The 13,789-nt window shown below is 46.2% G+C and overlaps 1 protein-coding gene across 1 annotated transcript in view; it reads right to left on the bottom strand.

The window, feature by feature from the left end:
- The window catches only part of SUGP2 (SURP and G-patch domain containing 2), a 54,713-nt gene extending 43,111 nt beyond the window's left edge, over positions 1 to 11,602 (bottom strand). The window contains exon 1 of the mRNA XM_086946869.1: positions 11,443 to 11,602. The gene's annotated coding sequence lies outside the window, so the exon portion shown is untranslated. The remainder of the gene's footprint in view (positions 1 to 11,442) is intronic.
- Between the last annotated feature and the right edge of the window lie 2,187 nt (positions 11,603 to 13,789).

Here is a 13,789-nt window from a genome sequence, read left to right as displayed (position 1 = left end):
CACGACCGTCGGCCCAGCATTCGTTCTTCGAACGTTAAGCACTGGGCGCTGAACGTTCGACGCTCTTATGAGGTTAAGAGGGACCCTGAATCTCAATGGGGAGGAAGAGAGCAGGGAAAAACAGGTTAAAGAACAAAATCTTTCTCCAACGAGTTAAATTATAAAGTGTAACTACTCCACACAATAATCAGTTGTCCCGCAGATTATAAAACATTACAACATTATGTCATTTAGCATTTTATTAGTACCAAAAGGCTAAATAAAATAACACTTGAAAACACATTAAAAATCGCATAAACTATACAAAAACAGTGGCCCATGGAAGAAACACCATAACATACAGGGCATAACTTCTCTGGCAAACATAATTGAAATTAGGACAATAATCACCTAACACAAAAACACCATACATGAAAATGTAATGTACAACAACAAAACAGAGACTAGACTATAAACAAACGCCTTCGCGCGTTTCGGAAAACAAAACAGACATAAGCAGTTCCTTCTTCAGGGTGAAAACCTAGAAGCTGAATTTTCATGAGCCATCTGTGCAACTGGAGCAACCACCGGATATGTGGTATCGCAAGCTCGCAAAGTCATTAATTTTGAAAAAGCAGGGCACCTTCTGTCCAAGAAAAGAAGAATCAGAGATATCCAAAAAACATCCGCAAGGGAGTCACAAAGTAGGTCTGGAATCAAGGCTAGTTCCTAACCAGCTGACTGCAGATGGTGGGGCTCACTTTTTCCAGGATTTGGATACAACGAGTAACCTGGAAACCGAAGTTGGCGGGCCCAGGAGCAAGCATAAGTCGCACCCCCAATATACAGCTAGACTTGCCGCTTCATAATAGCCAAAGATAAATTGTTGCGTGAGATGAGGCGTTACAAAGCTTGACTTCTGTGAGGCATCCTAAGGGCGGCGCGATGAGTCCAAATCGGTCTCTCTGATCCTGCCGGGATATCGTTATCGCATCTCACTCAACAATTATCATTGGCTAATATGAAGCAGCAAGTCTAGCTGTATATTGGGGGTGCGACTTATGCTTGCTCGCCTTGTCTGCACGTATCTGGGCCCTTGAATGCTGTATCCTGGGCCCACCAACTTTGGTTTCCAGGTTACTCGTCTTATCTAAATCCTGGAGAAAGTGAGCCCTACCATCTTCAGTCAGCTGTTTAGGAACTAGCCTTGATTCCAGACTTACTTTGTGACTCCCTTGCAGATGTTTTTTTAGATAACTCTGATCTTCTCTTGGACAGAAGGCGCCCTGCTTTTTCAAAATTAACGACTTGCGATACCACATATACGGTGGTTGTTCCAGTTGCACAGATGGCTCATGAAAATTCAGCTTCTAGGTTTTTTGCCCTGAAGAAGGAACTGCTTATATGTCCGTTTTGTGTTCCGAAACGCGCGTAGGCGTTTGTTTATAGTCTGGTCTCTGGTTTTTTATTGTTGTACACAGGGGTGTGGAATTTAATTAAATATGTACTTGTCCATGGGACAAGTAGCTTCATAAATCTACATGTCCTGTAACAAAATCCACTTGTCCCTTTGGTGCCATGTAGTGCGCCGTCAAATAATGACTGCAATCTCTTTATAGAAGAGCTCTGATAATAGCCTCTTTGGTTATGTCAGGCTAATACTATAGAAGGATTTGAATTTTGGAGTATTCACCAGCTCTTCTCTAATTTTTTCCCATACTGAGAAAGGTCGGCAATTTACCCCTGACAATGGCAGAAGTAAAGTTCCTTCCAGGGCTGGGAAAAATGTGGTTGGAGAAAAAGTGAACTTGTAAACACTCAACAGATTTCCGCTGGAGCATATTCATATTTTCTCATGCTAAGATGCAATTCACAAATGTTTTCTCGGACTACGGTTTCCTGGCCTACTTAAGGAAATTCATGTGAATTCATGAAAAACGTAAATCTGCATTAATACAAGGACATATATCATGGGTGCACTTTTGTGACTTTAACATTTGAGCCCCTAGTTAAACCTGAGTTAACCAAGACCTTTTGTTTTTAATAAAATGCTATCTCTTCCTATCTGTGAGCTGGCTTCATTGTGTGTCACAGCATTCTTCTCTTTTACAAGGTAGTTTTGTTCAGTGCCAGGAATTTTTTTGGCAATGTGGCCTTTGAGACCAAATACTAGAGGTCTAGTAAGAACGCGCTGGCATACAGCACCACGCCTACCTAATAATCCCAAGGTAGAGAAAGGAGCATAGTGTAGGCCAAGTGAGTAACCAGATAATTAAAATACCCCCTACGTTCATCCAAAGTTCTTATGACACCAAGCAAGCGAAAAAAGTTATTGGAATCCGACAGACTAGCTCTGTCTCTTCCATCTAAGCATCTATCCATTCATCCTTTCACCCACTGATATCTAGCATTTCACCTTTACATTGGCACCCATTCATTCTTTTATCCATTAACCTTTCACCAATCTGTTCGTCCATCTGTTCATCCGTCAGTCCATCCACTCATCCATATTCAAACATACCCATCCATCTCCAAACCTATCCATTTCAACCATCCATCCATCCTTTCGCTCATCCATACACGCTTCCTTTCACTCATCTATCCACCCTCCCTTTCACTCATCCTTCCACCCACCCTTCGACCCATCTATCAATCCATCCTTCCACTCATCCATCCATTTATCCTTTACGCTCATCCATCCTTTCACTCTCTAATCCTTACACCCTGTAACCCATCCACTCATTCACCCTTTCCTTCATTATGACATCTTTGTCCAGCCACCATCCCGGACACTCATTCATTCATCCTTCCATCCATCTAGCCAGCCACACTTCCACTCACTCATCCTTTCACCCACACATCCATTCATCCTTTCACATTAATTACGAATCTTTGCCTGCCGAGCTGCAGACACAAGGGGCCCATCAAGAGCTCCACCTCTACTGTAGCTGCTAAGCCCCTGTTCAAACCTACCCTGCCATCTCCAAACCTATCGATCCAACTGATCCATCCCACCTTCCTTTCACTCATCCATCCTTTTGCTCATCTATCCATCCTTTCACCCCACACATCCTCCTTTTCACTCCTATTCATCCACCCTTTCACTCATCCCTCCATCCATCCTTTCACTCATCCATCCACCCTCCTTTTCACTCATCTATCCACGACCCTTTCCCTTCCTCCATTTATGCTTTCACTCGTCCATCCACCCTTTGACCCGTCCATCTTCCGTTTCGCTCATATATCCATCCACCCTTTCACTAATCCCTCCATCCACCTTTACACTCAACTTTCCACCCATCAACCCATCCACACAGCCACCCACCCACCAATCCATCCATCCCCACCCACTCAGCCATCTATTCATCTACTCTCTCACCCATTAATCCACCCTTTCAGTAAGCCGTCCATCCTTTCACTCATCAATCCACTTTCAACCATCCATCCACTCACCCATCCCTTCATTCACCCTTGCACTTATCCTACCATTCTTTCACACATCCATCCTTACATCCATCCACTCATTCATCCATGCATCTACTGTTTCACTTCACTCATTCATATATCTATCCATCCAGCCTTTCACTCATTCATCCATGCATCTATCCAGTCACCCTTTCACTCATTAATGTATGCATCTATCATCCACTCTTGCACGTATTCATCCATGCATCTATACATCCACCATTTCACTTATTCATACATGCATCTATCCATCCACTCATTCATCCATGCACCTATCCATCCACCCTTTCACTCATTCATTTATGCATCTATCCATTCACCCTTTCACTCATTAATTTAGGCATCTATCATCCACTCTTGCACGTATTGATCCATGCATTTATACATCTACCCTTTCACTTATTCATACATGCATCTATCCATTCACCCTTTCACTACTCATCCATGCATCTATTCATCCACCCGTTCACTCACTCTCCCACCCACCCGGTCTGTGGACTTGCAGACTGAGAGGCCCATCAAAAATTCTACAGCTGCTGTAGTTGCTAAAGCGGAGTGTTCACAAAGCCACTGGTGCAGGCACAAAGTGAGATGAGAGGCCTAGTGCAAGGACAGAATTGGGGATTGCCGTAGGCCTGCATGAAAGCCCATGGGGAAACTAATGAGCTTTAATGTAAACCCTCAATGACGTAAGATATGCGAGGCCAAGGGGAGCAGGTCAGGGATGTCAGAGAGGGCGTCGGAGGGTGGGGATGGGGTTAGCAGGTTCAGGCACCGGGTGTTCAGGAAGAGCAAAGTGCAAAGGAGGGAGTGCATGAGAAGGGAAATCAAAGTGAGATGAAGATGAGCAGGCATATTGGAGCCCTATGAGGCCCAGGAGTGGAGGAGAGAATACAAGGCAGGGGTCATACAGTTCAAGTCAGAGCAAGGGGCCAAGAGGCAGAAAAAGCAGCCTCTTACATGCCATTGCTGCAAGTGTACTGGAGCTGCTGAAGCTTGATGTGTGTCTCATGCTTGAAGAAAATAAAAAATAAAAAACATGGGGAGGGCCTGGAAGCCACACGAGCTTATGAGCTAGCTCCAACTTTGAGCTCTGCTTTATCATTTTGTTTTTCTGCTCTGGTGAAATTAAAGTGCAGGCCCCAGCTTTTGCATTGACCCTTTCACTGCCAATAAACTGCTCAGAGCAACTTATTTACTGGCTGTGACCTACAGGGTTGAACAGCTGTGTATCATATCAAAACTGTCTACTTGTCCTTTGGACAAAATGCAGATTAAAACCTCTTGCCCTCCTAAGAAATCTAGATGTCTCGGGCGTCGGGAGATAGGAATTCCCCACCCCTGACTGTACATTACATTTTCATATATGGTGTTTTTGTGTTAGGTGATTATTATTGTCCTAATTTCAATTATGTTTATGTCAGAAGTTATGCCCTGTATGTTATGGTGGGTTTCTTCCATGGGATCCAAAAAACAGACGAGTGGCCCGGAATACAAAAATAACTAGGAGAGGGAGGCAGGGAAAACACTAGTACAAGAACAAACCTCTCCAAGGTATCAATTCAATATCTAGGTAATACATTATACAAGCACTAGATCAACATTGTCCCAACACAAAGGTTATTTAGAAAACATTTTCTTATTTATTCATTGCATGTCCATAAAATTCATAACCAAAATTTTTCCCCCAACATAATATGTAGTACAATTAATTATATACAGTTATTTACAAAAAAAAAAAAAAAAAAAAAAAAAAAAGAATACCAAATGTAATGCATACATCCAATCACCACAGGTATCCAACCATTCATTCAACCTTTTCAACCACAACACAACTCGCATAACATAAGACAAACATTAAATGAGGTAAGTACATCAGGCCATACACAACACTTTTCCTCTTCTTTTGCTGTTTTGTTATGTGTATGACCTGATGTACTTCTCTCATTTAATGTTTGTCTTAGGTTATGAGAGTTGTGGTTGAAAAGGTTGAATGAATGGTTGGATGACTGTGGTGATTGAATGTATGCATTACATATGGTATTTATTCTTTTGGGGTTTTTTTTGTAAATAAGCATGTATATAATTGATTTTACTACATATTATGTTGGGGGAAAAATTCTGGGTGGTTATGAATTTTGTGGACATGCAATGAATAAATAAGAAAATGTTTTCTAAATAACCTTTGTGTTGGGACAATGTTGATATAGTGCTTGTATAATGGATATATTACCTAGATATTGAATTGATACCTTGGAGAGGTTTGTTCTTGTACTAGGGTTTCTTCCATGGGCCACTTTTTAGGTTTCGCTGGGGGACGGAGCCTTTAGGCTCCGCCTCCAGAGAAATCTGTAGTTTCTAGTATGAGTGACTTGAACACGCCCCTCTGCTTCATTGGCTAGCTCCATAAATGGAGGCTAGCCATTGGAACAGAGAGGCGTCCGTCATGGCCGGAGGAGACTCGGGGGCGTTCCCGAGAATCTTTGGCTTTTGCCGACGTCACGCGACGTCAGCCGAAAGCCTGGAACGCCCCTGAGTCTGTTCCGGCATTGCAGGCACTTCTGCGTCTCTCCTCCCCCCTTTCCCGCCCCCTGGGTTTATTTTCGTCATTCGACCACACCCCCCCCTCGCCCACCCGGCATCTGGACCGTTTTGTGGCGGACTTGTGGGCCGATCGAGTGCCCACCTCGATTGATGGTTATCTTTAAAGAGCCGGTGCCCACCCGGCATTTGCCCGATAAAATCAGCCCCCGCCTGCCTGCCTAAGGAGAAGGGCCGCTGCGCTGCCCGCAGCGACCCGGAAGTGGTTGGCCGGAAGTGCCCACCCCCACAGCCCGGGGGGGAAGAAAGAAGAAGCCTGGCGGCCGGTTTGCAGGGCTCCCGTGATGCGAGGGAGCCCTGCTGCATCTAGGAGAGCCCAGGAGGAGAGGAACCCCGCCCGCGGCCCCAAAGCGACCGCCGGAGGAGTGCTGCAGGGAGCAAGGCTCCCGTGTGAGGAGGTTAGCCCCGCCCGCCAGAAGACAGCCGGTGAGTGCGGGTGCTTTCAAAGAGAGGGGGGGGGGGGGCTGTACTTGTAAATGCTTGTGCGCATAGCCCGGCACCCCGGGCGTGGTGGTGAGGCCCGCTCTGCTGACACCGCCTCTTGGTTACAGCGCGGCGCCCTCCCCCCTGGCATCTCCAATGTGACCGGTCCCAAGCCCCGAAGTGCAGTCAGCAGAGGGCAGCCTGGCATGAAGGCCTCCGCACGTCTAGTTTAATTCATCCTGCCTCGCCCTCCTTGTTCCCACAAGTCTTCCCTTCTGACCCTCTGATACTGCCCGTCTCCTCCCGAGACCCGCCTTGTCTTCATTGCCTCACGCCTCCGGGGTGCCCCCAGCCCACCTCAGTTCCACCCACCCGTCCTCTGTTCCACCACCTCTGCCTTGATTACAATCACCCTCCCTCTGCTCCTGCCTTGGTTCCACCCACATGGTTTCACCACCCTTCTTTGCTGTGGTCTCGATTCCACCTACAGTGCCGGGGTTGCACCCACCTTTCCTTGCCTCCACCCTACCTCGGTTTTGCTACTGCTATTTGTCAAATGAGATGTAGGTCTATCTAGCAAGTGAAAGTAGATTCCCTTGCCCTCCATTTAACCTTTGCCTTCGATAATCAGACACGAGGGTTGAGATTTCAAAGGAGTCTAAGTAGATAATAAGGTGATTAAATGTATGGAGTAGATGCATGTTTAAGGGAGTTGTACATAAAAGGGATGCCAAGGAGATATGCAATGGTGCTCCTGAAACAATTTTATTTATAATTTGTGCCACATAGGTTCACCCATTTACTGACTGTTCACTTGGAACCTTGCTTTCTGTTATCTAAATATTTTTTTTAAACTGGTCTAGTTTTTCCTTCAGGTATTTAATGAGTTACATTTTATTACGTATGTTAAATTTAGGGCAGATAATGTTTGCCATGTCAAATTATTTTACACTTTGCCCTACCGATTTTCAATACCACATGCCTGCCATGGAGTCAACATTTATCAGGTTTCTGCTTTACCCATGTTTCTATCCTTAGCGTTATTGCTTCTTTAAAAAATGTTCTCTTCTTCAGACAGCTTCTCTGATTTCGTAGCCTTTCTTAGACTGTATATACAGGGCGTTAGTATAACCGTAGGTCACGGGGAAGAAGTCTTGCATGCCTCCTTAGGTTTACATATGAAAGTAATTGTTTCTATCTCGTTGTTTAAAAAAAAAAAAAAAAAAAATCTATCTATCCGTACTTCCACTCTTAATTGTAAATGGCCAGGATGTTTGATCAATTTACTGTACTAAAAAAAGGTACTGCAGCTATCTAAGCATGCATGCTTGGCTTCAGTGACATTGTTTTGCGGCTTTTTGCGGCGATGTCGGCATAATTGTTGGCAGGTATAAAGCCTCTAAATTAATGTTAGCTTTACGACTAATGCATGTGCCCAGTAGCTGCAACCAACAAGGTGCTGAATCTCAACATCGTACTTCTGTCGCTACCAGTTTTGTACAAAATGAATCATTTTAACTCTGCATTCTGTGAAAGGTGGTTTCTACTAGGATAAGTTTTGGTACTGTCACATGACTGATAAAGCCAATGTTTTACATTTGCCAGTAATTACGCTTAGCATATTGACTTGTAGATTGCAGTACCCTAGTGTATACAAATCCCAGATGAAAATTCCCCAGTTTGTTTACGAACTTTGCCACACAACAGTAATCTATCTATTAGAAACGAAACACTTTGCCACTCTTATTTTCTCCACTCTGATTTTTAGGTCGAGCCTAGACAGCTTGCAAGCGGCGTGTAGCTCTAGGTGTATGTGTGTCTCTAGGTGTGTGTGTGTGGAGCTCTGTGTGTGTGGATCTGAGTGTATGTGGCTCAGGATGTGTGTGTGTGTGTCTCTGTGTGTGTATGTCTTTGTGTGGCTCTGGGTGTGTATGTGGCTCTAGGTGTGTATGGCTCTGTATGTGTGTGTATATGTGTGTGTAACTCTGGGTGTATGTATAACTATATGTGTGTGACTCTGGGTATGTATGTGTAGCTCTGTGTGTGCATCTGGGTGTGGCTCTGGGTGTGTTTGTAATCAGTGTGTATGTGTGTGGCTCTGGCTATATATGTGTAGCTCAAAGTGTGTATGTGTGTGTGGCTCTGGGGTGGTGTGTGTGTGGCTCTGGGGTGGTGTGTGTGTGGCTCTGGGGGGGGAGGTGTGTGTAGCTCTGGGAGGAGTGTGTGGCTTTGGGGGGGGTGTGGCTCTAAGTGTGCATGTGTGACTAGGGAGTGCAGAGTGACTAGGGAGTGCAGAGTGACTAGGGAGTGACTAAGGAGTGCTAGGAAATGACTAGAGAGTGCTAGGGAGTGCACAATGCTAAGAGGCGCGGAGGGACTAGGGAAGCTAGGGAGTGCACAATGCTAAGAGGTGCGGAGGGACTAGGGAAGCTAGGGAGTGCACAATGCTAAGAGGTGCGGAGGGACTAGGGAAGCTGGGGAGTGCACAATGCTAAGAGGTGCGGAGGGACTAGGGAAGCTAGGAAGTGCACAGTGCTAGGGAGTGCTATGGAGTTCTAGAGACTCCAGAGATTAAGCTAATAACAATGTAAGTGACAATGCCATTTATTTATCTGTTTTCAAAACCAACACATAAATAAAAATGTTGTCATTAACAATGCCAATAGCTCAAACTTTTCCAAAGGCGAAACCATTGCATTGAAAATGCTTGTTTTGTATAGTTCATGCGATTTTAACGTGTTTTCAAATGTTTCTTTATTTAACCTTTTGATACTAATAAAATACGATATTACATCATGTTGTTATGTTTTATAATCTGCGGGACAACTGATTATTGTGCGGAGTAGTTACCCTTTATAATTTAACTCGTTGGAGGAAGATTTTGTTATTTAACCTGGCACGTGTAAATATGCAGAGGCAAGTACAGTACCGCAAAGTTAGCTGTGTGTTTATTTTCGCATCCCGCTTTCACTTGTGAACAAACACGCTGCTGACTTTGCCAAAGCTTAATGTGAAGAAAAAATGTGTGGGGAGACTAATGAAGGAGGGTGTGTCAGTAAACGATCCAATCAGTGAAGTAGCGTGGCTCACTGGTTAGAGGCGGCAGACCCGAGAGCAGAGGACGGCCCGGGACCAGGGTTCGATTCCCGGCGCGGCAGGTTTCTGGACCAGGGTCAGCGGACTCGATAATTCTCTCGCCTCGGTGCCCACTCTGATCAGCGATCACACTCGGCAACTCCGGGCATTAGCTTGCCTCATCTTCACTAACGGCCCCACCAGACCGCCGGGGATGCCTGGTCTCACCCTGGAGATACCCATTAAGGGACCTTCTCTCAGGGAAGCCAGGAAGGGTTTCGCAGCGGTCGAAGCGCCTTGGGACCCTCCGGGTAAGTAGTGCGCTATATAAATGCCTATACATACATACATACATACATACAATCCCAGTGGGCGGGGCCAAAAGGAGACAAGGCGGCAACAAGGAGGAACCAAGAAGCCTCCTTTACAGTCAGAAGCCAGCGTTTGCATGGAAGAGGACGCTACCCAATTAAAAAGATGGGCGGGCTTCAACTCGGCCTCCAAAGAGCGTCGGAATCTGTATTGATTCCAAGAAGCTTTCGAATGCCGAGAGCAGCGCACGCGCGCTGCTTTCCAGTTTCCCACTATGATAGAATAGTGACATACATGCTCCATCAGTAGGCAAACCTCCACGACGATAAGCAATAGGTCACGGGTTGCCCTGCCGGTTGCGGACTAATAGCTGCGAGATTAAAATTGTCACTCAGTTTTTCTGCACTATGTAAAAGTAACAAGTGTTGCCGATGATATGTACTGTGATACTTACACTGAATTTGCTTGCTTAGCAATTGTAATGAAGTTTTAAACAGAAAATGCAACAAAACAAAAATACTGATGCTGGGCAGCAGGTCTATAAATCACTGGGAAAGCCACTACCTCTAACCTTTGTTCGACAGTGGTTTGTTTGAATGTGCCAGCTAGGACCGCTTACAATCATAAATGAAAAGCCTTCCATGTCTTCACTTCTGAAAGCTTGAATGTGGAGTTGGGAGGATAGCGGATAATATTGGAGAACAACACTATTTCAGCCTACAAGTGCATTGGGTGTAGTTTATACTACACCTGCAGAAGGCAGTAACTAGCACGTTGGCAGGTTCAACATATGTAGCAATTGCTAGGCCCTTAGCAGAGGCTCTCCTACTGTATTCCTAATTAGTTTGCCCCAATGCACCCTCACTTTCTAACAATCAAAATTGCTACTTTTTTAACCATTTCTAAAAAATAAGAAAAGAAAAAAAAGATTTTGGGAATGTATAACTTTCCACAACATATTCCAGGACTGGAGTAGGAATACTAATTAAGCCTCCTAGAAAATTTGTGGACAAGAAGCTCTTTCGCAAAACATTCTAGGAATGGAATTAAAATAGCAATACCCTCCGGTGGCTGCCACGCCCGCTGAGGGCCGGCGCACTGTAGGGGAAGACAAAACGAGCGAGCCAGCCCTCCTGCGCCGGAAACCATTTTCTCTGCGGGACAGGCCGCCGCCATTTTGCCTGGGCGTGCAACCAGCCTCTGCGTGGAACGTGCGTCCAGGGTGCGCTTGGCGCGAAAAGCCGCGCGCCGCTGCACGCGCGGGAGCAACTAAAACGGCCACGGGGAACTTGCCGGCCAAGAGGCACGCGCCGCAACTCTAGGCCTCACCTGCGCCCGACCCTATTTCAAACAATGGCGAGGTCGCGCGCTAGAGGCTACGAGCTCGAGCGAAATCCATAACCACGCGCCAACGGAACCGCGCTGGGCCAGGTGCCGGTTACAAGGTCAGGCGAGGGCGCCTGGCCCGCTCAAGACCCTAGCAATGGATTAAGAGACCGAAGGGGCCCCAGTCACCGGAATAGTACAGTAGTATACATCAAAGACTGACTCGCACACCCCCACCCCCACGCGAAATTGAAAGCTTACCGTTTAACAGTGCCTCAACTGTTCTGCTTCTCCGCGCGGCCGCTTGATGGAATCCCTTCACGACGAACTGGTAGGGGGCACGCGCAAGGCGTCACGGTTTAACGCTGCTGCGCACTGCCCTCCCTCGTGCCACCACCTCTCCCCCTGCGCCAACAGCCTCATCTCAACCAATCGCCTGCTCGCATATCTATGTGCATAGAAAGAGGACTAATTCTTAATGGCTGCCTGCTGCCAGGCACGCCGGCCGACATTTTAAGATGGTTGCGGATACAATGCCTTTCATTAATCATATACACCAATGTGGATGTAAAACGTTCTACATAAGGTAAAGAAAAGTCTAATTTCCTTTAAGGGCACTGAGGCGAAAATCTGCTTGTCATTCTTCATTGAAACATCAGTCAGCATCAGAAACTGCAATAACCATGAACATTACCTGAAACTAGAGATCATATATGGCCATACATGCCAACATTTTGGAAGAGGAAAGTGGGAGATTAAACAAGCATTTGCAATGCAATAGGTCTGGTATTTACGCAAGTTTAAGCTATTGGCAATTTTAAATGACAATGCTTTCTATTTATGTTTTTAAAACAATAACAAAAATAAAAGGCATTGTTATTTGCAATGTCAATAGCTCAAACTCGCGTGAAAGCGAGACCTATTGCATTGCAAACGCTTGTTAATCATCGTATTTACATTTCAGTCACCCGCAGGAAGCGGAGCTCTTTGAAGAAGTGCCTGACGTGCGGTGGGCAGTGGTGAAATTAACTTCAATAGGAATGCAGCTTCCCCCACCGCGGATGGAACAGTTAGTGGCTCCACACCATCTAGCTCATCACGCCCTGGAAATCACCGGCAGGCTTTGTTGTGGAAGCAGAAGATGTGTGAGGGTTGCAAATCCTTGGACTGGCCTCATGCGCTCACAGAGGCCCGTGCACACATCCACCAGCCGCAACGTCTTGCTTAAGGCACAGTGGCCCAGATGGCGTCAGAAAACTATCCGCTTGAAAAGCCACGGACTGAACCTATGATATTAAAACTGCCAAAAAATCTTCATCCTGTTGCGACGAGGGCCTTTGCTCACATATCCGGATAGGCCTCTACTTATTTCCTTCAGTATTTATAAAATGGTGTCGTTTGAAAACACCAACATACTTGGTAAGAGGGAAATGTGCAAAGCAAAACACTTTATGGCTTAAAATCGAACTGATAATGCACTGCACACAAGCACCCTCATCAGTGTCTCACAAACCCAGAGACAGTTGTTGCCTATGGTGCAATAGCTGAAAAACTCCAGCCATACCAGACCACATTTATAGGAACAGCCTTGCGCAGCTGCATAGCAAAGCCATGTATAGTTGCCATGAACAACAAATATGTATAACGCCCTGACTACGGCTACTTTCAACATGCAAACCCAACTTCACACCGACATACGGGCTCTAAAAAGATTTTGAGGCCTAAACAAAGGATGCACACACATAGACACCCACACACCCAAGAACACATGTTGAAACACTTGTTCGCTACCGAACCAAACACAACAACTCAGTTACCATCCATAAAGACGCCCCTCGACGGGCAAACATACCCACACTTATGCACAGGCGGCCAAGCTACAACCACCCAAGAACACAGGAATTACCAACTGTTAGAAGGGGCGATCCCAGGGGTTAGGATATGCTCTCCCGACCTTCCCATGACCCACCTCTCCCAGGAATACTGCCGAGTCCTAACGTGAAGTCCTCGCTGGGGAGGACTCCGGGTCTAGGATCGTACACACTGAGCTCACACCACACTTATGAACGGACACCACACCGTGGATTTCAGTAAGCAAGTTCTTTATCAACAGTAGAGCTTTAGGCAAAATGAACACTTATTTACAAGCAATCGAGAGATCGTAAAGTCTCGGTTGTGAGGAGTAGGGAAGCGGGACAGTCTCAGTATTAGGCCAGTACGAAGCGTACCCTACGCACAGCTCTCAATCCTCGAGCCGGGGGATACGGGCGGTGGTGGTCGTACTAGCTGCTGTACTCACTCCTCTCGCTCCAGTTCGTGTTGGTAGCGTTGATGGTCTAGCCGGACCAGGGTTCTCCTCGAGCCGCGACGAGGTCAGCAGGGCACAATCCGGAGTGAACAGAGTGTCTGTCCGGTCTTCTTGAGGAGCCGCGACAACGTCAGCAGGGCTCAGGGTGTTCAAAGAATGTCCTTCGAGTGTCAAGGATGAGCCGCGATGAGGTCAGCAGGGCTCCGGGGTTCCAGTTCCTTCTTCACGAGAATGAGCAGCGACAGCGTCAGCAGGGCTCGATAAGTTCCATAGTTCAGTCTTCTCCTCAAGGGGATGAGC

The sequence above is a fragment of the Lissotriton vulgaris genome, chromosome 12, assembly GCF_964263255.1.
Source record: "Lissotriton vulgaris chromosome 12, aLisVul1.2, whole genome shotgun sequence".
NCBI lineage: Eukaryota > Metazoa > Chordata > Amphibia > Caudata > Salamandridae > Lissotriton > Lissotriton vulgaris.
This window is presented reverse-complemented; position numbering and strand designations above follow the sequence as displayed.